At 43.4% G+C, this 27,654-nt stretch overlaps 1 protein-coding gene across 5 annotated transcripts in view; it reads right to left on the reverse strand.

Moving 5' to 3' along the window:
* LOC135244640 (receptor-type tyrosine-protein phosphatase epsilon-like) overlaps positions 1–26,571 on the reverse strand; it is a 69,360-nt gene extending 42,789 nt beyond the window's left edge. Inside the window, exon 1 of one of the 5 annotated variants that reach the window (XM_064317100.1) lies at positions 26,401–26,571. The gene's annotated coding sequence lies outside the window, so the exon portion shown is untranslated. Of the gene's footprint in view, positions 1–25,659; positions 25,804–26,157; positions 26,177–26,400 lie in introns of those variants that run through there. The other 4 variants (XM_064317097.1, XM_064317101.1, XM_064317099.1 and 1 more) reach the window with 4 other exon arrangements.
* Between the last annotated feature and the right edge of the window lie 1,083 nt (positions 26,572–27,654).

Below are 27,654 nucleotides of genomic sequence, written 5' to 3' on the forward strand. Positions count from 1 at the left end.
ACACCCACAACCCCCACACACACACACACACACACACACCCCTCCCATACACAAACACAACGCTCACACACACACACACACACACACCTACACCTACACACACACACACACACACACACACCCCTCCCACACACACGCACCCACACACACTCCCCTACACACACACACACACACACCCCTCCCACACACACGCACCCACACACAAACACAACGCTCACACACCCACAACCCCCCTACACACACACACACACACACACCCTCCCACACACAAACACAACGCCACACACACCTACACCTACACACACACACACACACCACACACCTACACCTACACCTACACCTACACACACACACCCCTCCCACACACACGCACCCACACACACTCCCCTACACACACACACACACACACACCCCTCCCACACACACGCACCCACACACAAACACAACGCTCACACACCCACAACCCCCCTACACACACACACACAAACACAACGCACACACACACCCACAACCCCCCTACACACACACACACACACACACAAACACAACGCCCACACACACACACCCACAACCCCCCCGTATACAAACACACACACCCACCCACAACCCTCCCCTCCCCAGACTCACTGCTGCTATGTGTCTGTCCCATCACACACACCCCCACCCACACATACACACACACACACACAGACACACAGGCACACATACATGCACAAACATGAAAGGAGGACACTGCCAGCATGAACTAGCGACAAACTTGCAACATTCTTTTCGCTCTGTTTCTTGCCTTGCTACTCTGCAAAGCGTCTTTGTGACAGTTCTCTGTAAAAAGCGCTATACAAATAAAACTGAATTAGAAATACAACTGAACATTACATAGAGTATTGTACACACTTGTCACGTAGCAAGGATAATTCAAAGAATGCATCACTGCAAACAAACACGGGTGCCCCAATGGTTCTCCAACACTACATGCATTCCCCTGTCTTTATAGCTTCAGCTGTTCATCAATCTGCTTCTCTCAGTTGCCCAGCCCATCCATAAAACTGATGGGACGTGAAGGAGAGTTTTATACTGCAGGTTTATTCACAGCGCAGCTACACACATTAGCCAACCACCTTCTCCCAACATGCCTTTATGGCCATGGTCAGATGCATAGAAACCGGACTGTATGTTTTTTCTATAAGTGCAGTACACTTTCAGGGCTATAATTTGCTACCTGCTTCTAGCTGGACCAGCTAATGCAGTTGCTACTCCCTCCCTGAGCCATACCCATTGTGGATGTGACTGAATAAAGCAAAGAGGACGCACAACCCAATCTGCCTTTACAGTAAGAGTCTGTAAGATGAGGGGGGGGGGGGGGGGCTGGACGGGGAGGGTTTGCGAGCCTCCATCTCAGGGGAAGAACACAGAGCAGCTGGTGAGACCGTGACCATGACCACGAACGTGCGCGGCCTCAGTAGCTCCGCCCCACCGGCCCACGTCCGAAACTGCACCTGCGGTTCTGTGCAGGGGCACTCGAAACCGCAGTGAGAACGGGTTGCGTTGGCTGCCATAGCAACCACAGGGAAACAAAACAAAAAAAAAAACAACCAAAAATAAATTCATAAACACCAGCTTTTCCTATGTGCAGTGTGTCAGGACAATTGTCTCAGATGAATCACTAATTTGTGCAAAATAACTTAACAAACATCTCATCAAATGTTAATTTGAGGTCCATTAGGGAACATCAAATGTGACGGCAGACAGGTGATGAGATTCCAATACATTTTATGTATTATTAAAACTAAAATTACACTACTATTACATTATTAATGCAGCTCATTATACCCCATTTGTAGCAATCACAGCGTACGCATAATGTGTTTCAGAATGAGGATGCAGTTATTGTTTCAAATAGCCTTCCATAGACCTTTATTTGTATTGTATGGAAATGGGTTATTTAGCATTAACCATTCCATTTGGTGCAAAGGCATCAGATACACAAATAGTCCAAAAATGATGGAAAGTGTACTGTACGTAGCCAGTAGCCACACTATAATAGCTGGCTAATGCAGAAAAAGTTAATCAGAGTAGCTAACATCTTGCCATATTTAACAAATACAAAGGAATCCTACAGTTCATGCTTAACAGATAACAGACCATGGGGTCCATCCACACACTGGAACTGTGACTTAACTGATACCAGACCGTGAGGTCCATACACACACTGGAACAGAGCCTTAACAGATACCAGACCATGGGGTCCATCCACACACTGGAACAGTGCCTTAACAGATACCAGACCATGGGGTCCATCCATACACTGGAACAGAGCCTTAACAGATACCAGACCATGGGGTCCATCCACACACTGGAACAGTGCCTTAACAGATTCCAGACCATGGGGCCCATCCACACACTGGAACAGTGCCTTAACTGATACCAGACCATGGGGTCCATCCACACACTGGAACAGTGCCTTAACAGATACCAGACCATGGGGTCCATCCATACACTGGAACAGAGCCTTAACAGATACCAGACCATGGGGTCCATCCACACACTGGAACAGTGCCTTAACAGATTCCAGACCATGGGGCCCATCCACACACTGGAACAGTGCCTTAACTGATACCAGACCATGAGGTCCATACACACACTGGAACAGAGCCTTAACAGATACCAAACCATGGGGCCCATCCACATACTGGAACAGAGCCTTAACAGATACCAGACCATGGGACCCATTCACACACTAGAACAGAGCCAGCATCCAGTTTCATATTCCCCTGCACATGAAAATGAGTTTATACAGTCCAGAACAGGCCATCCATTATCCATTCTGAAAGTTTACCAAGTTTGTCCTGTTTTAATTTTAAAACAGGACAGGGAAGGGTGCTATTGGCAAACTGCCATCAGATTTTCGCTTGTACACATGCCTAGCCTACCATGAGGTTTTGAGTGAACAAGCTCCAAGCAACTTGCGCAGATTAGTTGCCAGTTGCAACCCTGCTGGTCTGTTATAAGAAATCTTCACGCAGACAACAAATGTTTGGATATCGAAGACCTTTCCAAAGACTCCAACACTGAGACTGAGACGAGACTTCTTGTGTGGTGTTTATAGACCTGTTTTTTTCTGAATGAATGAAGAGGTGACTCAGCTATATGATGTTACGAGAAAGAGCAACAGGGTCCTGGAAACAGTGAGTCCAAACAAGGAAAAAGTCAAAGATGAACCACGCAATATAAATCCATGTTCAATAACTTAAGAAGAAGAGCAGTAAAGTTAGTTTCTCTACTGCAAAATGACAAGAGAATGTGAGTCCACGTTAAACATTCTGCCCAAAATTCGAGCTTTATTAGGAATATTTATGAAGGGATCAGAACTGTAGCGATGAACGGCTTTCTATCTCCTCGATTCACTGATACGACACACATTGAACAGTGTGGTCATCCGGCCCCCAACACCAGCTGCAAGCCAATGAGAAAAAAAATAACAGGCTAAACTGGGAAGCATTTATTTACACAGATCTGCATTTGGGCCTCAATGGGGAAAAAAGTAAATGCCTTGTTGATAGTTCTCCACTGACACAGAAATACTTGTCTAAACCATGTGGGGAAAACAGAATACCTTGTGCAATAAACAAGTGACTCAGTCAGGACAGGCAAATGCGAATGTCTGAAATCGCTCGGGCTCATAGGTGATGTGTGACATGCATTAGCCAGAGAGCGGTGCGTCAGCACAGCACGGAATGCTAGCTTGGAGAAGCAAGAGGGTCTGGAGGCCATTTGGGCTCTGAGTCACATGCTCACGGTTGGAAAGGTATCTAGAGAGAGGAAGTTAACCCGTGGCATGCTGGGAAAAGCTTTAAACAAGCATAAAAAAAGAAATTGTTTAGGGGCTTTGAGTTATCGGCAACTATGAGGGACTACATACAAAAGAATCCTATGGTTCATACAGTTCAGAGCAGTCCTATTATATCACTGTTGTGAAGTGAAGTGGTGCCCAACTGTAAAAATGTTAAAATGATTGCTAGTGACTCTGAAACTACCCGAATAGGAAGAGAAACCAGTGAGGACATATCCTGTAAGTGATCTGTTCCTGTTTAAACAGAGGTGTGACTACAACGTTGCAGGACCGGTAGGTGTACTGCAATCACTTGAGCTACTCTGGGTTCTATTTATTTTTTTATTTTTTTTGCATCCTTGTTTTAATTATATAAATGAGCAAACTTACTGTATTTTTTATTTTTATTTTTTTTGTAGTCCATTGCCCATAGCTCAGAGTATCTCTATTTTTGTGGGGCATTTCCATCTTTTTATGAAACTCCGGAATCACCGGCTTGGCATCGCTGCTATGCCATCCCACACAGAGCGCCCTTGGGCTGAACCGGGCCAGTCCTCCAACGCACTCCTGCAAACCAGAGAGCATTCTCCACATGCAGCCCACAGAGTGAGCTACTGTACGGGACAGCAGGGCCTAACAGCAGAGAGATCCGTCTGATTGATTCTCAAGGTAGAGGTGCCTGGTACCCAGGGGAGGGGACATATTACATTACATTACATTACAGGCATTTAGCAGACGCTCTTATCCAGAGCGACTTACACAACTTTGACATTGCATTTTTTTTTTTTACATTGTATCCATTTATACAGCTGGATATATACTGAAGCAATGCAGGTTAAGTACCTTGTTCAAGGGTTCCATGGCAGTGTCCTACCCGGGAATCGAACCTGCGACCTTTCGGTTACAAGCCCAGTTCCTTACCCACTGTGCTACACTTCGTCCAACAGGGTTACTGTTACATACGTAACAGTAACCCTGGTAAGTCAACTTGTGACCATCTTGGGCTTTACACCTTATACAGTAGCGTGAGTTTCTATTGTTTTCTAGAACGTAGGTTTCTGTCAAGAGTCTGTTTAACCGAACGGTTGACGAAGCCCTGCGAGAGTTGGCGGCGTGTTTAATGCACTGAATCGCGACCCACGCGCCGTCTGGTCTCTGTCCGCGTCGCACATCGCTCGTCTCTACTGTTTTATGAATAAAACAAGACCCGGAGCCGCGGCCGCGATCTGAGAATGCCGAGGCGCACAATGGCTTCACTGTGGCCGCGCACAGTGTGTTCCTGTGAAGCGCGGAGGCCTAAGCCCGCTTCAAAGTGCCCCCGCAGTCCCAGAATTCCTCAGCCCACAGGTGTAGACACAGAGGGTCCTTGTTAGCCTGCGGGCATTAAATCGGTGGCAATAATGCACATCATCAGAAAGAGCAAAAACCTTGCACGTCCATTTCAGATGTTTAACACACTTAGAAAGTTCCCATAGAAAAGGAAAATACTTTTTTTTTTTTTTTTTTGCTACAAGGACTATGCTTGACACCGACAATACGCAGATGTGGTTCTATTTTTTTCTGTATTATTTTTCAGTTAGATCTATAAGTTATGGGTCGTGTAATGAAAACGTAAACTGAATATGTCATAGCAAAAACATCCATAAGTTTGATTTGCAAAGTAGGCAAAAACCTGAAAAATATCATTTTTGTAATAACAATAGTAAAATTATCCACTGTATTACACTGTATTATTTATACTGTATTTCAAAACAAAGCCATTTGACTATTTAACCTTTGTATCTGGCTCCAAGGCCAGACTGACTAAACTAAATACACTCATTTTGTAATGTTTAAAATTTTTAAGGTCTAAGTCGCTTACTATTATAAAACATTCTAATCAGTTGGAAGACTGTGTTGACTCAATTGCACAGCACATTATTAATGATATGATTGCTGCTTCTCTGATTCAGTTTATTCCTTCAAGACCGTTGAATGTCATGCCAGACTCAGGTTTGTCTCTATTTCTCGAGAGGATTAATCACGGAAAGCAATTTACGGAGATCTCCATCTCCACTGCTAGCTGTCAGACTGCGGAGGGAGGGTGTGGGCGCTACGCTAGCTAAGGGATCAGAAGACCAGAGACGAGTACAAAAAACACAGACAGCTATTCCGTGACAGCAACTGCTGCCAATACAGTCTCATATCTCAGCCTGTAAAAATGAGTGTGACATCACTCCCCATAAGACGAACACACAAGCGTTCCTGGGAATTACTCACTGGGAATTTAAACTTTGGAGCACTGAATTTTGCCAGGTTTTTACGCTGAATAACACATGGTTGCTATCGAACAATTTGGTGCTGTGAGAACCAGATTTTGAAAAGTGGTTTGATTGTTACTATGGCATTACTGTGCTTTATTGATGGTGAAAATGTCCATCTTTCCTACAGATGCATCTCATTTCAATATCCTTTAAAACAGAGAACATGCTAGAAAGGTGTGATAAGCAGCCAATCAAATTAGTATTAACAACCCGTGATGGCTTCACTAACTTTTACTAAAAGTGCAGGGGTGCGTCCCATTGCTTTTTACTCTTCACCTTGTTTCCTCCACTCCCCCACTACCACTCATCTCCTACCCAGATGTATGTGGAGGACAGGAGGGGAGGAGACGAGTGGAGGAAAGGAGGGGAGGAGACGAGTGGAGGAAAGGAGGGGAGGAGACGAGTGGAGGAAGGGAGGGGAGGAGAGGAGCGGAGGAAAGGAGGGGAGGAGACGAGCGGAAGAAAGGAGGGGAGGAGATGAGCGGAGGAAAGGAGAGAATGAGGAGGCCTGAAGAAAAGCTTATCTGCTTCTTCATCATCAAGGTCGAAGCCGACAGTTCTTGAAATATCTTTATTGTTATATTTTTCCAAGCCCACAAATAGTCCTCTAGCCAATCACAGATCTTACATGTGGTCAGCCCATTTAAAGCTGCAAAATGGCTTGTAAGATTCAAGTTGGAAACATGAAGAGCACTAATTGACCTCATATACTGAAGCTATTCTGTAACAGCCTACGTTCTACTGCCTGTTCATTGCATCTCACACATGCTAATTCAGAGAAATTGGATATGACGCTTCATATTATCGGAGTTATTGTTTCCCAATGTTCAGTGTTCACACTGAACAGCTATTATTTCCCACTATAACATCTGCAATCAAATTTGTTGGTAATACTTTTTTTAAAACATACCTTTATTCCATTACAATAAATTCAATCAATCAATACCAATTGAACAACAACAATTCACAATGACAGGCATAAAGAAGGGAACGACCTGAGTGTTTTTCCTAAATACATCCTCTATACATAATTAAAAAACCGAATCAGCCAAATCCAAATCCAATGCAAGCCAATTAGCCAAATTAGCAACACATTCGTCTCAATCCCCGAAGGCCTTTCTCTCAGCCTGAGGCCAGATCTGTAGTATCTGCTCTACAGCTTCTCAAAGCCAGGCAGACAAGTCTTAACGGTGGCCCAATGACTTCACCCAAGAGCAATACGTCTTTTTCATCTGATTGAATAAATTCATTCACATATTCACATACAGAAATAATGGTAGCTGCCATGCTTACTTATGTTCAGAGTCATGATTCTGTTTAAGCAACATTCATTTACAAGTAAATAAACCTGCTTCCCCATCTTAAATTGCGGAACTTCTCCGTAGGATATGTGCCACAAAAACGAGCTGATATTTTACAGTGCGTTGTCTGCTTCGCTCGTCTCCTCCAATATCGGGACGTGCATTTTGGGAAGGGAGGACACAAAGACCGGCTTCCGGGGCACAGAGGAGACGAGGAGGTAGAGGAGGAAAGGAGGACACATTTTTCGAGTATTGGGACGCACCCCTGGGGGCTTGACTGAAGCCTGACATTCTCCTTAATGATTACATAAATCTAAAGTAGATAAGCATCAGATTCTCTGATCTTCACATTTCTGACATTTTACAAAAACAAAACGTCCCTCGTCCACCTGGCTTAATGCTCTTGAATGATGATTCAGCTCTTGACCTTGCACTGCCTCCGAAATGTTTGGCAGGTTGGAATTGCAGCAGCGAGAAACTGTTCTTAGGGTAAAGTGGAATCCACCGCATTCACTCTCTAACCCCCGGTCCCGATTTACCTTCTAACCCGTCCCCGTCTGTTTCGAGTTACCCTTAATTATAAGCATCTCTGACCTAAGGGCCACTCACGAACGAGGGAAGGCATTGAGGCGTTGGGGAGCATAAAAAGCAGCAGGTGTGGGACACACTTCTGCTCTGCTCCGACGAATTGGAATTTACTATCGGAATTGTCAGGAGTGATTATTGTCAATAAAAAAAATCATCTCCACTTAAAATAATATCACTTAACAGTTGGGCACAATGAGCTACTTTGGACCGCTGCATTTGCATTACAAATGATGATAACCACAATTTAGATTAGCGTTATCAGTACGCTTTAATCAACAAATTTGCATCATTTGAGACAACACTTGCAATGACAATACTGTAATGGCCATGATAACTGTCTTCAGAAAAAACATGAGATGGCAAACAAATGACATTTAAATCTGCCATGCTTTAATGACTCTGGCAAAGGTGTTAAGCAACGCAATGCATGCTGGGTCAGCACTCACTTTTAGGCCAGCAATTAATTTCCTCATTATTGGGCAGAACAACCACTACTTCTCACTGAAATTTGGCTCACTCAGTTCTGGGACAAGCCCTGCACAAGATGTAACTCTTGCAAACATGCAGTTAGTGCGTTAATGTTAAGGCAGAGTGGCCAGGAGGTGAACTGGGACGGGGTCCACGATTCACTGGATTTGCACGATTCTTGAACTATTCACATGGAGTTGTTCACTGAGCAGATACATGGTGTCAGAGAGACGACAACACTGACCTGGGCAGCAGCTGAATCCACCTTAACTAACCTCATCTCAGTCTTTCAGTTTAACCAGCCTAAACTGGTCAAGATGGTTATAGCTGTGTTTTCAACACTTCCAACACTGTTTAGCCAGGCAGTCCATCAGGTTGACCACCAGCTTACTATAGCATCTCAACCAGCTTTGACCAGATTTGTCCAGCCAGAGACCAGCTAGAGAACAGCTTTGACCAGCCACAGACCAGCTATGACCAGGTAGAAGTGTCAAACCAGCTCAGAATCCCAGCAGGTCTTAGTTGGAATATTCAGCAGGGTACACAGACCTTTGGAATTTCTCTGTCATTCCTGTGGAGGGATGGGAGGGAAGGGTAACTTTGCTACGGGACAGGGATTAGGGAGACAACTTCTATTATTATTATTATTATTATTATTACAACATATATATTTTGTATTGAATTATTTTTCCTCTTTTGCACTTCTGTACTCCTGTATCCATGTCTCATCAATAATAATAATAATAATAATAATAATAATAATAACAGATCACAAAAAAGCATCAAATTCTCTGTTGTAAATACTGAATATTGCAAATCTGTTAAAGACTGATCAGGAAGGAAGCATGATATGGTGAGTCCCCTCTGTTGGGTTAGAGCTGCTGGGATTAGTCTGTCATTAATTCAGTCTGGGATTACGGAAATCCCAGAGCTGCTCCAGACCATATCTGAGATTACGGCACCGGCAATCGCGGGGGTAAGCACAAAGAAAAAGCAGGTCTTTGTTCCCACGCGATGCCGCGACTGCGCGTCCAAACAACGGAGCACTGCCCGCAAATACTGCAAGAGCTGATTAGAGAGGAGACGGCAGTCCAACTGAGAAACACCGGCAGTTCCAACTGCGGAAGTCGAACGGGATTTTAATATTATGCCGTCATGCACGCCAGCACAAAGAATTCGCGAAAAGAGCGTTGCGTGGCTGGTTTTGCATTTTCTACCAGGAGAACCGGAGAACCGGCGGACTCCTCTTGGTAACCACGGACGTCGGTCCGCGCTAGTGTCGAAAGAGAGCGCAGTCCAGCGCATTCAGTTTAATTAAGACATGACAGGATCGGGGCGGTGCGCGTGTACAGCGCTCTGTCAAATCGCACTGTGTGTACTGGGCAGCCCACCGAGGCAGACGTAACATCTGCATCACGGCATAAAAAGGCCAGACAGTAATTTAACACCGCTTCACAGTTTCAGGCCAATATTCAGCCACAATACTCTTTATCATTAACAGTGAGCTACTGATGTGCCATAGAATGAGGTTTTATAGTTGTTCATATTTAATAGACCATCACGTGTAATCACGTGTAAATCCTAAACTGAAGCCATTGTTATTTTTATGGAGTTGTCATAATGCTGTTGTTTTAGTTGTTATCAACTTGATATTAATTGCCTTCTGTTGCATTCTAGGAACAAGCTTAAACTAGAGATCTACAGTGTGTCAGATTGTTGTTATTAATGCATCTGTATCAATAAGGGTTTGTCCCAATAAAATATTTATTTCTAACCCCCATCACATGGTGTTAGAAATTATACGGGTCAAATGAACTGAAACTCAAACACTTAGACTGAAAAGAGAATAAACAACATAAACCCAGGCTATTGGGGAGAAATAAACACTTCTTTTTAATGATATAAACCATAAGTATAAACGCTTTAAGGCCAGGCATGGTCCTAGGCCTGAAGTTAAAGATGCTGATAGTGGTAGTCAGTGGACCCATTGTCTCTGTAGCACTGAGCAATTCCCGCTAACAGATAGCATCTGTATTCCTGCCTGTCCTCCGTGTAATTAAAACATTCAGGACTCAGTGGGTCAATTGCAATGTGCTTAGCTGTTATTTAGACCTCTGGTTTAAAACCCTAGACCACAGAGCTGCATTACAATTAACTAGATCACCTATCCGGTCTGTAAAATAAGGATCGACCGTTCCAGTTGTAATGCAGTTCTGTGGTCTATGGATTTAGACACCAGCCAAGCACACTGCAATTAACTCAACATGTTTGTGCATCTAATCCTGACACGCTGAATGATGTTATCTGCCGTTCCATGCCTTTCTTTAACCACAAAACCAAACCTTGTTTGTCACCATAACACAAGCACGAGCACTGAAAATCAGTACATGCCATAAATATCCTATAATGGATCAACTTGTTTCAAACAATGTATCTTCACTTGGAAAGTACAGACATTGAAGCTGTAATTTATTATCATCATTTACGAATATCTTGAGTTTCTAATGTAATTGCATTAAGCATTCATAATGAGGACATTGACTGAGCCATTTTGTACATTGCAATAAATATTTTGCTTGTGCAAATGACATGTTTGAAATTCGTTATAGTAAATATTTGAGATTAAAAAACAGATTTCAGGCATTTTCACATTAAAAAAACCAACAACATTGCTAACGCACTTGAATATGGTTACATTGATTTAAATAAAATTCAACAATGTTAGGATAACATTAGCTATAAATTATTTGCTAAATGATTTATAGTCCATTAAGAATTGATGCTGCAGAATCTGTCAGTTCAAAGTAAATGTCTTTTAGCTTGTAGTTTCATTCAATTAAACGTGCTGAACCGCCAATGGCAAAAATTCAATTTTGCTGCATTATGACAATATAATTTACGCTGTCTGTCACTTATTTTAATACACCATCGGTTCAGTGAGCCTGCGTTTCCACTAACGCAAACTGCATTCGCTCAACACTACGGATTAAAACGCAATTAAGTCAGCTGCCAGGGCAAAGCCTCAAAAATAATTAGCTGCTTCGTCAAAGAAAAGGACAGACCATTTATTGAAAAGCATTACTGACTAACAAATGAAGGCCATCGAATGGCTAACGCGCTGACTGGCTCTGCCGTTGGGTTGCGAGTCATAGGCCGGATGTACGAGGCTGCTTTCGCTGTTTGTTTGGAAACGGTGGAGAGCCGCGGCAGGCTACGTCCGTTTTAAACGGAGCTCATTCCTTCGTGTGAGTAATACGTACGGGTGCGGCGGCGAATGGCTCTCAGATACGGTTGCCGTTCCCCCCAATGCTTTTCCTGCAAGCACGGGCGTATCCTGTGAAGAACGGCTGTTCAAGGGACTATTCAGAAGATAGCCTACACCCCATCCCAGCAGAGAATAGGACCTTTCCTTACTGATGTTTTCCTCTAGAGTGTTGAGTCTATAAAAAAATCACACATTAACTGTGCTTCTACAAGACAAAGCCAGCCTTTTATTGCAAGAAGGTTGCTCTATGGACCCCTTAGCTGATTTCTGTAGACAGTACAGCTTCTTTCTGAGAACTGCGATCATCATGACTGCCCAACCGACGTCACGGATGAGCAGATTAAACGGGTTCCTCGTTCTTGGCTCTCCTGTCAACGTCCTGTGGACATCCACATTAAATGGCACATCCGCTAGTCTTGACCAAGACCGCTCGTATACCGTTGAATGTCAAACGATGTCTTCTAACTCACCCTGAATGATAAAAAAAGAGTAAGGTGTACGGACGTAGGGAGGCAACGTCCAGATGAGACGTCTAAGAAACTTTCAGATGACACGGTGACGTTCCAAGTGTATCAAATGGATGTGATTTTGCTGAGGGGGTGTACACTGAAGAAACAAAACAAAACAAGAAACAAGAAACCCAATACATACATACCTCTCTCTCTCTCTCCTACTGTGGGTTTACAGTACTCTTGAGAAAAGCATTTGCATAATGGAAATGCTTATGCTAGGAATCCACGGTTGCTGCGCTATAAAAATGCCTTCAAGCATTCTCATTAGGACAAATGATTCCAGAAGTCATATCTGTTATCGTTAGGTTGCGTATAAAAAGGTCCGTGCATAGATCAAGTAGAAAATTGAGGATGTGACAGAAAAATAAAAGGAAATGGTCTCACAAAAGGTCAAATAGTAGAGGCCACATTAAAATGATTCTCATGATGTACAATCCTGAAGACAAGATTTGCACAATGATGAAGACCAAAGGAATTCTGGGAAATTGGGACATTAATTTGTTGTAGCCCCTGAAATGGTCAGCCTGTTTTGTAAATCACCAGCTGAGAATGCGCTGTAATGTGCAATTTAGGCTTATCCTGAAAATAAGCTCTTTCCTAATGGATCAATTCAGATGGCACTTAGCGTCGATACAGCTATCAGACGACCTTCTTAGGAAACAGTACTCGCATGTCACAGCTGATAAACAAGCTGCGGTGTCTCCATGACGACAAGCTGAAGGGTCATTCCAAAAGGCCCTGTTTTCAGCACCTAAAATCATCTCTAGGCACTCTGCTATCAGCTGTGAAACACGCTGCAGATAACACAGGGCACAGGGCACAGTCCGTATTTGCCATATGGAATGAGAGATATACCGTATTGATGCATTTCTGTGCAGGGCACTCAGGACATAGAGTGTACAGAGGACCTGAGAGGGTAGGAGGGGCCAGGCGGTGAAGCCTAGGAAGTAACGGGCAAAATGTTGAAGGCAAAAGAGTTTGCTGCCCATTGAATTCAATGCACTCAATTTGATGTAGAAAATCAAGGTGATTTAACTACCAAAGAAAGCCTAATGTGTCAATTTTTTGTGATCTTAAATGTCATTATGTGTAGCAGCTTGTGAAACGGTGGTTGTTTTGGTCCAGAAGTCTTGGGAAAATATTTAGTAAAATGTGCATATTTTATTACGTATTACACATATTTACAATATGTTTTTCATATTAAATGTAACAATTGTTAAACAAAATTGTGACATTCCACATTCACTTTAATGGGAGCTCCAATGTTTTGCCCTTAGCATGCACAGTACAGGCCTATACAGCACTTCACAAGCTTAGCTTGGCTGAATGCTTGCTTGCCTGTCTAGTTAATTATACATGTCTATGCTAGAACACCATCCATCCAGGTAGGGGTGGGGGAGGGGGAGCGTCAAACGGGTCTGCAATTGCTACCCCCCTCCACCCCACCCCCAAATCCATAATCTGGAGTCTGAAGGATATTGGAGGGATGGTGTATAGATGAAAGATGGTCCACTCCCCTGTCCTTTAATGACTCTGATTAATGGTCTTACTGCTACTGATCACTCACTGTGTGACACGTTACCCCTCTCCCAGCTTCCATATATTGGCTTCCAGTCGCTTTCAGAATGCATTGTAAAATTATTTAAATGAATTTTGAAGCTGCGCGTGGTTAGGCCTCTGGGCAGAGCTCAGCGCTGCTACCGCTGCAGGCCTCAGATCCGTTTCACAGACGGCCACCGTGCGTCTCTGAGCGGTTTATCGCTCTGTACCACAGACGTTTTCCTGGGAGATAAAGTGAAAAGGTACCACAGACGTTTTCCTGAGAGATAAAATGAAAAGGTACCACAGACGTTTTCCTGGGAGATAAAGTGAAAAGGTACCACAGACGTTTTCCATAAGGCTCGAGAAATCAGACCTTTAAATCAGGACGAACAGACGTGAGGAGACAGAGCCTTAAGCTGCATATCACAGCCCCCGCCCCCAGCCCCCAACCCCCAACCCCCCATGCATTTACACCAGCCCCCCCCCCTCCACCCCCTCCTTCCCCCACCGTCGTTCTCTGGAAATGAGTAAATACTGCCCAACATCAATTTATCCTGCAGCACGGTGATCTTATTTGATAATAAGATGCAAGACGCCAACCATTCAGAACACAACAGGGAGAGACATCTGAAAACGGCAGCCTGTCTTACCTGAGCAATGACAGACGGACAGCCTCCTGCCACCGGGAGATAAAAATGTCTCTATTATTCTTAATTCGTTTCATTCAACCCACCTATAACACTCTCATCCTTCACACTGTGCTGCTCCACTGCTGACCAGAGTTTGAACCCAACACATCAACTCTCCTGATGTTCCTGTGTACACCTAGCGAAGCATAAATAAACTAGCATAACCTTCATTACTGACGGAAGCCCAAAGACAGATAGGGTCATTTACATCAGGATGCGTTGCCTAGAATTGAACTCCTACAATTTACAGTCATGTATTAGGCATCTGAAACGTTCCAGGCCCAGAGGAATACAAATACAAAACAAATTTGTTCTTTAGTTCATAAAACATTATTATTATTTTCCCTTAGAAGAGTCATGAATCAGAGTGAATTCTGCATCACATCTACTGTACAAGGCATAAATACGTACTTACGTAAATACATATCACAAATGTACATACATACAGTACATATACATATATACATACTGTATACATGTAGAGAGAGAGACTTTTAACTCATATTAGATAAAGTTGGAAGTTAGATATGGACAGAGGAAACCTCTATGGCCCTTTTTGAGGGGGAGGAAGTACCTAGCAGTGGACCCTATGACTGAATACTCCAAACGTCTCACTCTGGAAGCAGGCTAGCTAGCGAGGCTACATCATTTTCCTTTTCTTAAATCGCGTAACTGGCTATTTTAAACTCCTCAGTACACGATTCACCAGCTAGCTTTCACCCCTCTGATTAAACACAGACACAGTTATTAGCCACTGCTTTCTGCCTCAAAGAGGAGGAGGCACCACCACATCATTAACACGACAAACTAGCGGCTAAATTTAGACTGATAACCTCCGCCGTATCTCCGCGCATACTAGTTTATCCCTGGTTACTTTCCGTATCGCTTTGTAAGAACGCTGCAGTTATCACGCAGAAATGAACGAAATCAAATTTAATTAAAGCGCTCCAACTTATTATTACAGTGCACAGCCAGACTGAACAATATCACTGCAGGGGACAGCAGAATTAGCCATTGTAAACCGCAGCAAAGAAACCGGCAAGTCATTAACCCTCAACAGTAATCCAAATTAAAACATCGACCGACTCGCCAGAGATCAATTACAACACAGCATGTGCATTTTCTCATTAAAATGATAAATAATCACGCATCTGAAGTGAATCAACAGCATCGTCTCCCTGGATGTGAATAAATGAGCACAATACTATTTCTCCACACTACTGTGCTGTATGTACAGACAAGAACAGTCTTTTTTTATTATACAGTAACATTGTATTACTTTAAAGGAATTTACCAGGCGATCTTATCCAAAGCAACTTGCACACATTTACATCGTATCCCTCCATACAGCTGGATATATACAACGGCAGTGTCATACCTGGGAATCGAACCTGCAACCTCTGGGTGACAAGCCCATTTCAGGACAGGAAGTTGCAGTCATACCATAGCCTAATAAGGCGAATAATTTAGCATGATCATCACAGCTCACCTCGTGTCAGTTCTCACAATGAAAGGGGCGGGGTTTAATCTCTGCTGATGTAGCTAGTACATTAAAAACATAAAATTAATGTAATAAAAAATTTACTTGCCATACTGGCCTAGCAGATCATTATTGATATACACGTGACAGCTGGAACTGTAAAGTGAGGAATAGCTGCAGAACGAAACAGTGCAGTCCCCTCAGATGGACACAAACGAAGAGTGAATAAAGCCAAACATGTTTTGGCTTGGGCTGCACGATGCTGCCGTGGGTAGCACTGTTGCCTCACTGCAAGGAGGTCATTTCTGTGTGGAGTTTGCATGTTCTCCCCGTGTCCGCATGGGTTTCCTCCGGGTACACTGGTTTCCTCCCACAGTCCAAAGACATACAGGGAGGCTAAATGTAGAGTCTAAATTTACCCTAGGTATGAGTGTGTGTGCCCTGTGATGGACTGGCGAACTGTCCTGCTCTCGCCCAAGGCATGCTAGGATAGGCTCCAGGAATAAGCGAGTATAGACAGACGGATATTTACGCTCTTCAGTACTGAAGAGGCTGTGTGGTTATGGTCCTGGTCCTCGAGCGGCTGACTGACAGCCGTTATCCCCGTACAGCCTGAAACTCGCATGACACAGTGCGTTGGAGAAGCAGCTCTGTGTGCAGGGGTTAAAACCGAATGCCCCGCCCCTTCTCCCCACACCGCCCCTTCCTCATTCAGACCCACCACGCCACCGGGGCCAGTCTCTTTAACGTGCATCTCCCAGGCGTCTCACAACCACACCGCACGGGAAAGAAAGGCCGTCCCACACGCTGTCTGTGACTGGTGGGGATAATAAAACACGTGGGTGAGGAGCCACACACAGGGGGCGCTGTTTCAGAGCTGCACCTGTGACCACCGTTTCGTAAAAACGCTCCTCATCGAGCCCACAGGATGGACAGATTCAAACTCAGGCATCCAGCAGAGGCTATTATCCAGCGGATTACATCAGTGCAAACATACTGGTTTAGTGCTAAGGCTGAGTCATCAGGGTCACAGCTGATAGCAGCAGTCAATACAGTTTGCAACATACAGGTAGACGCCAGAGTAGGTGCAAGGGCTAAGTATAGAATGCAGTATTATTGGACAGCAAATGGGTTAGCGGATACACTTTTAGCTTTAGCGTAGGCGGGGTATGAAACCCATGGTATGTGCAGAGTTCAGCTTTAGGTGAGTCAAGGTGCAGTTCAAATTGGTGCATTTCAGCAGCAGCAGAAGATGGGCAGTGACTCTGCTGTCTTAAATGTAGTGGGGGGTGGGTGTTGAGGGGAGGCTAAATTCACCCAATATCCTTCAGCTCATTCTCATTTGGCAACTGTTTATTTTCTTTTTCCCACGGCGCGCAGGAACTGCCGCCGTGGGCTACGCATAGCAAATTGTGGTCACTCACTCACGAACAACCTTTCAGGGACGTTTAGTAGGACGCATGCGCAGGTGGTGCCAGCTAAAATGTGTCTGCGGAAGTGAGTTGCGCCATGGGTCTGGACGGTTACGTGCTTGTTTCCCTAGAAGTGGGAGTGGGAAAAAAAAACATTTAACATGGTTTAAATAAAGTTTCATTATGTGTCAGCAGCTGACATTCTGTCCTCTCGTGCGAGGCCAGATGCCCGTGTGATAAGATGTCTGGTGGAAGTTCGGCAGGGTTCGCAAGCTTTCCGTGCCCCGCCCACCCCCTCGGCCCCAACCCGCCCCCTCAGCACATAATGGATACACAAGCGCATTCATTCCCAAACAGTTCGGTATTATTATTACCAGGAAAGTATGTCACGTCTTTTATGCGCCCCCACCCCCTTCCAGGCATCCAGGCCCCTCCCACTACCTCAGATCTCCAGAAATGTGAACCTCTCAACAAAGCTTCGCCAACTGTTTGTGTTTTTGAGGGTGGCAAATGTAATACCCTTCTATTTAAAAACTGTGTGTGTGTTTATGTGTGTCTGTGTTTGTGTGTGTGTGCGCGCGTGTTTGTCTGCGTGTGTATGTGTGTTTGTCTGTGTGCGTGTGTGTTTGTACATCTGAACTCTCCATATTGCTGCCATTGTACATAACATAATGCTGCTTTCAAATATGCCTGTCTGAATGTAAATTAATTACTAATTTCTAATTTTACACTTTAGTGACACATGTAAAAAAGGTAACATGCTATCAGAATGCCAGATGTTAACATGCTGCAATGCTATGAAGAAGCTCGTGAAACAGACGGACTTTCTGGCCTTGCAGAAGACAGGGCTGTGACTTCTGGCTCCGTTTGAGCAGCAGTAAGAGCAGCATCTCTTTTCACCAGGCGCAGGGAAAAGAAACAGGCCTCACAAGCCATAAATTGGCGGTTTGGGAGAGCATCACCCCGCACCTAATTACAGCTCTACGCCACTGCTTCTCACACTGATTTATGGCCCCGATAAGCAGAACTGCAGACAGACCCACACAAAGCGGCAAGCCTTCACCAAATATAGCCTGAACGCTTCTCTTTTTCTACTGAGCGCAAACGCTCCTCGCTGTTCCAATGACATTCTGAACACAAATGAACCAGGTCATACCTACGAAACAGCACGGAGCCATTAAGCTTCAAAGAGGGTGAAACTGACAGCGATATTTTCCTACTTTCATATTTCAGTCTATAACCACCATAACCACAACCAAGATTTTTTTCTTTTTTTTTTAGTGCTGATGAAAGACTGTATTAACTCGGACAATGTTCATCTACCCAAACAGACAAAGTCAAAACGAAAGCTCAGACAAAACACTAGAGAAACAGATATGTGAGCCTTGGGGTTTGGTTTATACACCGTTAAGTGCTCACAGGTTGTCCACTCGAGGGAAATTCAGGATGTTAGTCTGTTTGTATGTCTGTTTGATACAGCATTAACCGTGCCTGACTGTGCTCCTCCCACGTTCCACGACACCCCACGCCGGCCTGATTAAATCCAAAAGCCAGAGCCCATTCAGGTGCTTGCGCCTGACTAAGCACAAAGTCATTTTGGAGTAGGATGAGATTGTACTAAAAACATGCAAAAAAGTCATTTCAATACCCTTATTGCAAACACCTCCATTATCATCATAATTAAGGTTACACAGTTCTCCTAGTGCCACTGTCAGTTCCACGCTTGAAATGTAATGGTTTACTGACTCATGACAGTTTGGTCAATTGGGTAAATGCCCAATAGCTGTAATTCTGTGTCTATGAGTCCACTGGCAAGATATTTTGTGGTCTGTAAAAGTGACTATCACCCATGTGGTATGTGACGAAGAAGGACTACTGGTAAGTTTTTCTCCAAAATTAAATGAAATTTACTTCTGTTGTATCGTAGCCTAGAAATTTAATCACAGCCAATTTTGAAATATGGGAAAATGGACTGCTTTTTTTTGTTCTTATCCTGGTTGATGATATCACCAATTCCACCTTGTATAGTCGGCAGGTCATTTAGCCAGGTATCTTCCCATTTGCTCATGATTATCTACATCTGCTTTTTTTCCACTTCACCTTCTACCTGCATTCCTTGGCCACAGAATACAAAACCCTTCCATTTTGGCAAGCCTGGAAACCACATGTGTGAGCAATCATACAGGTCTTTCCTATAAATAACACACCTAAATGTCTTTATGTCAGGGCTCACAAAGGATTCTCAAATGTAGCTCAGATGGAGTTAGCTCATTGACACAGAATTTCAGAAAAACAAATAAAGCATAGGCACTTTTTTATCATTTTGTAAATGTCAGCACCCAATCAGTCTGTCTGAATGAGTTATGATGCGGGCAGTGTACGTTACACTCAATCATCTTGAAAGTCGTTCGGATCTTGGTTTGCTCGCCTACGGTCTTGTTTGACGCTGCTTCACCCAGAACGCGATGATGAAGTATGCCATTTTTTTTCTTAATCAAAATGTAAATTTACCGTCACTCTGAAAGACTGGAACCAGATAACGACAGGGGCAAACACAAGAGAGACTTCAGGGGATTCAGAGTGCCTTTTCTTCCGCAGATTCATTATTTTGTGCGTGTGCACGTGTGCTTCCTCAGAGAATGTGCGTATACGGTCAAAGCACGCAGACATTCCGATGATTGAGACGTGACAGTTCTGAGGAACTGCTCCATCCACAGCGCAGACATGCATATTTAACTAGACAGGCAAGCACAGCCTTCAGCTAACCTAAGCTTGTGAAGTGCTGGAAGTAAGCCTGTACTGCGCATATTGAGGGCAAAACATTACCAGCTGCCATTAAAATGAATGGGGAATATCAGACTTTTGAAGGAAAAAGAGATCTCCCCCAATGGTATTCTGAAACTTGATTAACGATTGTCACATTTCATATGAAAAGCATATATGTAATAAAATATGTAGGCTACATTTTAATAAATATTTTCTCAAGACTTTTGAACCAAATCAACTATTGTTTCACAAACTGCTAGACATTATGAAATTTATGGTCACAAAAAATCGACCAATGAGGTTTTCTCTGGTAGTTAAATCACCTTGGTTTTCTAAATTGAATTCAATGGGCAGCAAGCTCTTTTTCCCTCAACATGCGCAATAGAGGCTGTTTCCCGTTACTTCCTAGGCTTCACCGCCTGGCCCCTCCTACCCTCTCCAGTCCCTGCGTACGCTCCATGATCCACAGTCGCTGAGGAAAGGCCTCTCAATAACATTATGGAAAACATTTACTTCATCGCTATATTAGAGGAATACAAATTTCCTAGTCATTAGAATACATGCAAATAAATATCAGCTCTTATTCCAAAAGCTTGAATGTTATTAAGAGACAGTGACATCTCTGTGTCATGTAGCCTAAAAGGATGAGTTATTCAGCCTGTCCTTGGTGTTGGTAATGACATGCTAGTCTTTTAATAACTGACATTCTGTATTAGGTAGAAGACCTCAGAAGGCTGGGGTGGATAAGACTGGGCTGTCCATTACATTTGGCCTCGGTCATTTAAAAATTCATTATTATTCATTGTCTCATTCTACATTAATTTAGCAGGCAGCGGGGTACAGGGAATGCATCAAATATGCGTGGCATTGCCCTAATACATTTAATATCACCCTCTGCGGATTCACGAGGAGCAGACAGAACTCATCTTCAGAACATATGGCACAGTCTATTCTTTCTGCATGACTGGGTCATGACCTGGTGACTTACAAAAAAAACCCATTTAAACAATAATTAATAATAAAAAGGTAAAGATTTGTAGCTGATAAAACAAAGAAATTCAAGAAAACAAAGACTTGTGAACATAATAAACATAATATTTGCTTCTGTTGTTGACATTTGTAACAACTGGAAAAAGAATGTCCTTGGGTAGAAATGAAACTTTTCCACATGCGAGACATCTGGTAGTCTGTATTGTTCTTTCACCAATTCGGATGGTATCTCGCTAGCCAGGGGCGCAGTGTGTAAGCAGGTTATTATTTCCACCAATTACCCTGGATAAATGCGCTAATTAGCTACGTACACCACCACCGGTTCACTCACAGATTAGATCCCGGTAAAATGTTTTTTATAGGTACAGAAGAACAGCCTTTGGCAGTCATTCATGCGGTTATCAAGAAATTTAGCTAAACGTCAGATGGCATAAACGTTAGGGCTAATTGAGTAATTAAGGCCAGGAGTTGGCATGGAAACCAGAAACAGACAGAGCCCTCATTGCCCACCTCGGGCGTAGGCCTACTGTGGGACGATCGAGTGACCTCACGAGATCACAACAACCTCCTATCAGGGACAAGAGGAAAAAAAGGAGGTTTGTAATCATTAGCGAAGCAGCTATGCTGTAAAACAGGGGTGCACAACCCCAATCCTGGAGGGCCGATCTGCGTGCTGGTATTTGTTCCAACCGATTACCATTTCTTACAGCTCTATAAACTATGCTGCTTCACTCCTGTGCTTGAGCACAGTGAAATCTCTAGGATACACTTGCAGACCGTGACTCTATTTGTTGCTTGTACACACGTCAGATCAAGATATGATTGGGCCAATTCAATAAATGTTGGGAAATGTTGGCACAAAATCCTGAAGTGGATTGGCCCTTGTTGTGCACTCCTGCTGTAAAACCTTGGAGGGTGTGGGGGGGTGGGGGGGGGGGTAAACTCTTTCCACAATCATCAATCACCGTCGTTTGAAAAGCAGCTGCAGTTCCACTCGACCCCCCCCTCCCCCGCCCCCTTGCTGTCAAAGCAATAACTTGCACACATAATGAGTTTTAAAGCCGGACCCGGAAGGGCTAGCCCGGCGCGGCCTTGTTTGCGTAGCGATTATTCATCACGGCAGCGTAGCCGGCTAGCGCCAGGGCCTCCTTCGCCGCGCCGCACGGATAGCACGTCAGTCGCAGGGGGGGAGACGCAGAGCGACAGAACTTCTCTAATGGAGGGGAGGACTGCTTCGGAACACAGCGTTCGGACAAGATATGCCAGCTTCCTCTTTTTATAACATCCTTCAAGTTCTCATTCTCATTTCTCGCTGCAGAAATCTCAAGGACAAACATTCTTCTTAGGAATGAACAATAAGATTGCGATTGTATTGTCTTGGCCGGAAATGGCTTAAAACGAATGTATCAGCACCGATGCTAATATTATGGCTTATATGATAGGCCAATATGATGTGGCAACAAACATGCACCTATAATGTGTTCTGTAATTATTTAATTTCCCCTATTGCAGCTATAGCGCTTATGCAATTGTGGATACGCTAACTTTTCAGTGTCAGAAAAGGTTGTCATATGTATCCATAAGCCATGTGTTTATAATCAAGCTTGCTTTGTTTAGTGAGCACCTTCTTCTTTGTCTCCACAATCAAACATTATGCCTTCCCACAGTCTATGTTCACATGTGCGCTAAGTCATTTACAATTCATGGACTCCCACACAAAGCGTCTCTAATACAGGCTTATGTTATCAACTTGTTTTTAATCAAACAAGGAGAAATCTGTGCCTTCCAGGGAAACTACATAAAAACAAAATAAAAAATATATTCATAAAAGGTATGACAAAAAAAATAGTAAGTGAAATTATGCTTATTTTGTTTTTTTTAATGGTGAAATAAACCAGGGTAGATTTTTTCCTTCATATTTCTTAAAAAATTTTTTTTTAAAAACGTTCATTCTATGCAGCTGCTATATTATATTTCAAAGGCATTCGTGTATCTATTTATTCATTTATTTTATTTTATTTGACAGTGGATAGTGCTTTGTGCTCCATAGTTTTCTGAAGCACATTAAAGCAACCGACACAAATACAGCAGAGCAATACAGGGAAGCATGAAAGACGAATGAAACGTGAAGGGCACAGAGAGGACAGGCATTCCCTTAGCAACGGTACCCCGGCGAGCTGCAGGGGGCGCTGACGTTCCCATTCCCTACTGTTCCCTCAATGCAACGCGTTCCCCTCTACCTCAGAGAGCACAGCTGTGGGTCTACGTTAGAAAGTCCGTGAAATCAGGGCTCTCTTTCGTGGACAGATCTGGTGCCGAATCCGGCGTTAGAGAGTGGACCTGTTCCTACATCCACCCTCATGGAGTTCACGTGTGTTTGTGGCATAAAGCCCTTTCCGCACAGAAATGGGCTGAAACAGGTTTGAAGTTAATCCAATTTTGGTCTTTTAGTCCGTGTCCCTGTTGCCGAACTGAATTTGCACGGCGCTGAGCGCCAAGCAGAACACAAACACGTTTTAGGCTGTGAACAAGGTCACTTGGCATATTTCTGAGCCAGTGTGCACACCAGCTTTGCTCTGGCTTTCCGATGGATTCCTTTTTGTCTGAGCAGGACGTGACTCATTTTTTTTTTCTGCCACCCACCAAACAGCAGCTTCAGCAAACACGGGACGGGTTTAGTGAAAAGCTCCCAAAAAAATAAGAGAGGAAAACAACTAAATGTACGAGTCATGCACACACAGCGGGATTCCTTGTGCGTCACAAACTGTCTGTAGACAAGCTGTTCCCCCATTAGGCTGTCTGAGCTTTAGACAGTCTAATAACACCTCTATGGGAATATTCATAAGAGGGAAATCCATTGAGTTGCCTTACGAGGCATGTGGTCCATCCAGCAAACCAATGACCAGCAATGCCCCATGTGCCAGGACGAACTGGCATCAACCAAAGGACATCCACCTGACCCCACCTGAGCAACCAATCGACATTTGGTTGTCCCGGGATGCCAGAGAGCTGACCAATGACAGGGCAAGGCCCATGCGGTGGCAGTGGCAACTCTGAATTTAAAACCTTACGCGTAAACCGAACCGCCCGTGCCTTGCTCTGAAAAGAGCAGGATTGCCTCACCAGGTGCGGCAGTGTCTGGTTGCTCGGTAACAAGACCGTTTCAAACCCGTGAGTCTGGCTCAAAGTGCCTTCTGTTGCTGCCTCAAAAACAACCAGAGTCCCGAAGGAATTTCCAACCCCGTGCAGAATGGAATTACCTCAAGTGCCCTTGTTTGGTTTTTCACTGCATTACAGACTGACTCCCGCCTTCTCCTGGCCTAAAAACCAACAATGACTCTTCAGCTGAACGGACAACAACCTCCTTATCTTTCCGTTGCCTGCCTTTACAAATTATGATATTAGGGCCATGGACAGCGCGAGAAGTCTATGTTAATTCCCATCTATAACACTACAGGGTTCCCACAGAAATAAATCCTATACATTTGCATAGACGTAGGTTTCAGTTCAACAAATACACTGCTGGATCACCTAGTCTGTAATTAAGAGGAGCAATTAATTCAGCAATTAATTCCCCCCCCCCCCCCCACCCCCTCAACGGCCTGCAAGAAGTCAAGCACATGGGTCGCTACAAAATGAATAGCTGAATCAAATTCCTTTTTTTCCCCCACTGTTTGCAACGCATACGGCTCAAATGTTGAATTCAAACACAACTTTGTGTCTGCTTATGTGGTACATTCTAGGCTAACTGTATGTCAAATAAATGGCTGTTCCAAAGGAGTCTGCAAGCAGAGTTGCACGTTGGTTTCTCTTCGACACACTCACACTCTGAGGTACACCATAGGACCAGGCAAGCACCAAATTCAATCTTGCTTCTAACAACAATTAATGGTGATTGCAAGAGAAAAAAACTATGAGTTCGTACTGATTCATTAACTCTATGGTTGCCGCTAAAAATTGAACTTGGGTATCACCCTCCCAATAACCTATTAAGCGAAATAGTGCACAAAACCCCCAATGATCTTCTGATCTGTTTGTCCCGGATGATTGCTGTATATATGTCACAAACACTGATCCAGTTCTGAAAAGTATAGCCTTAGGATACGCTTCCCTAACCCGTTTAAAGCGACCCTTAACCCTTCAATCTGTAGTCTTCTTCGATGGAACACTACTACCCTACGTCTGTTGACATATTATGCTACTCACACACAACATGTTCGTATTAGATTTGTAAGGCTAAAATATTTCGATAGAGACGATCATTCAATTTCCCCGCCAATAATACAATCTAAAAGTCAACCGTGTTGATACTGAAATAAATTTTATCTTTGTATTCAATAACCACATTTGAACTAAATTTCCATCAAACATATAATCCGTGTTTTTTGTTTGTTTGTTTGTTTTTAACAGCCACAATTCGAGGTAACAAATAACAATGTGTTCAAAAAGCAAATTGCTTGAAGCGCGGCTATTCCAACCGAACCACAGACGTATGGAAATACGTGCAAAAACACCAATAAATGCACGAGCGCTCCTTCATGCATTCAAAAATATTCAACAGCACTAACTGAGCACTTCCATAGGGCAGCACTCGATAGCTGCTATGGTAAAACAACATTTGCCTCATGCACCGCCTTTATCGGTAAACTGTTTGCTCAAACTGAACACCACAAGCTTGCCTGTCGAAAGTGCCCATCAGATTACCCGACTCCAACGAAATTAAATAACACGTTTTAATACTGGCTCGTTTAAATGCTTCAAGATAACTGCCGGGATGACCAGGAAATCAAAACATGGGAAATACGAGAACGCGATATCTCGACTGCCAGCAAGAGCGAGTCTGTTCCACTAACCCATATTCGCAGTGCTGAGTAGGATAGGCTATTCTACGGCTGTCAGATCCCGGACAGCCTGACATCACCGTAATGTTCACATTTTAATAATGAGAAATAAGAATTACACTGAACACAAAAAGCAAAGGTTATTTCTGCGAACAAACCAAAAACGCAAACCTGCTATTGCATTCGTGTTGCGATATCAACACTAATCATCATACATTGTGCTGTATACCCTCGGCCGGGGTAGGCTATTACTGATGTAAAGCGATGTTGACTGAAGGCGAACACCGGCCCATAATATAAACAAAACAATTTAATACGCGGAATTAAAATCAACACACTGAGCTATTGAGAAATGACACACTGTATCGTATTTGAAAATTAATAATCCTTCGGAAATAAGTGTCTGAATCTTACCGTGTTTGCTGGGAACAAATTCCACCACGCTTGGCATTCAAAAACACCCGGAAATTCCCTAGACGACGCTCGGCGAGGAAAGTGCTTTGTAATTCTGACTTGGGCTTTATCAGTGTGATAGTGCCGGACTGCCCTGATCTGCACTGTTCGCAAGAATAACCTTACTCTGATTACTACTCTTCCCAAGCGAGGAGAGAGCCGCCTGGCGGCGCTTTTAAAAACTACACCGGCGTGGAACGGACACCCCAGGGCGCGTGAAATGGGTCTGCATTATCGGGCTGGCCTGGCACCATGCATTATCGGGCTGGGGGGCATTAAGATTAACGTTAAATTATTCAATATTTAATGTGCAAGACCAGGCTAATATGTGTATAGCAGTGCAATAATAATGATAACAACAACAACAACAACAACAACAACAACAATAATAATAATAATAATAATAATAATAATAGTTGTTGTTGTTGTTTGATAAAAATAGGAATGACAGACCAGGAATGCGTTAAGGTGATAAATCGTTTTACATAATCCACAAACGAATCATCGAAGGGGATTTTGTAATACACCTAATCCTCCCAGAATCTGACAGTCAAGACGGAGAAATAAAACGATTACCAGTCTGGAGTCCTTGTAGCCCACAGCTGTTATTATCTGACACAGGTATTTTATCTGTGCCTTTAACTCAAAATGTCACCAACTCCAGTGTTTTAAACAGAATTGAGGCTAAATGCTATGTGATCAACGAACGCAGCATCTGCTGTTAAATTATCAAAAATATGAATAGTTTCTGTCATAATGTGTGCTGAGTGAACTATTATGCTTGTGGCATTTCTTGTGCTGTAAAACCTGAACGTTTTTCATAACTAATGAAAAAATGAGGGTGAAGCGCATGTAATGAATATGAACACCTGTTTAACGTTCTTTTATGAGTTCATTCAACTATAATTCAGAAACATACCGTGAGACATGACATTTCAGTTCAACATGACATGTTAAGGCGTAACATTAACAGTTACCTCACAGTTACAGGTGGACATTATATGACCAGGATTCACATTAACATTGCAATGGATGGCGATTCAAACGATTTAACATCAAGTTTCATCGTACAAGATAGGGAACTGCAGTAAAAACAGTTATTTCAGAATTTAAACAATTAGACGGAATTTCAACAGATAAAAAATCTAATAAACATAGACATGTACTATTAAAGGTATTTAACAAGTAGGCAGACATTAAGAAGCACGGCTTGAG

Source organism: Anguilla rostrata, chromosome 18, assembly GCF_018555375.3.
Source record: "Anguilla rostrata isolate EN2019 chromosome 18, ASM1855537v3, whole genome shotgun sequence".
In the NCBI taxonomy this organism is placed as follows: domain Eukaryota; kingdom Metazoa; phylum Chordata; class Actinopteri; order Anguilliformes; family Anguillidae; genus Anguilla; species Anguilla rostrata.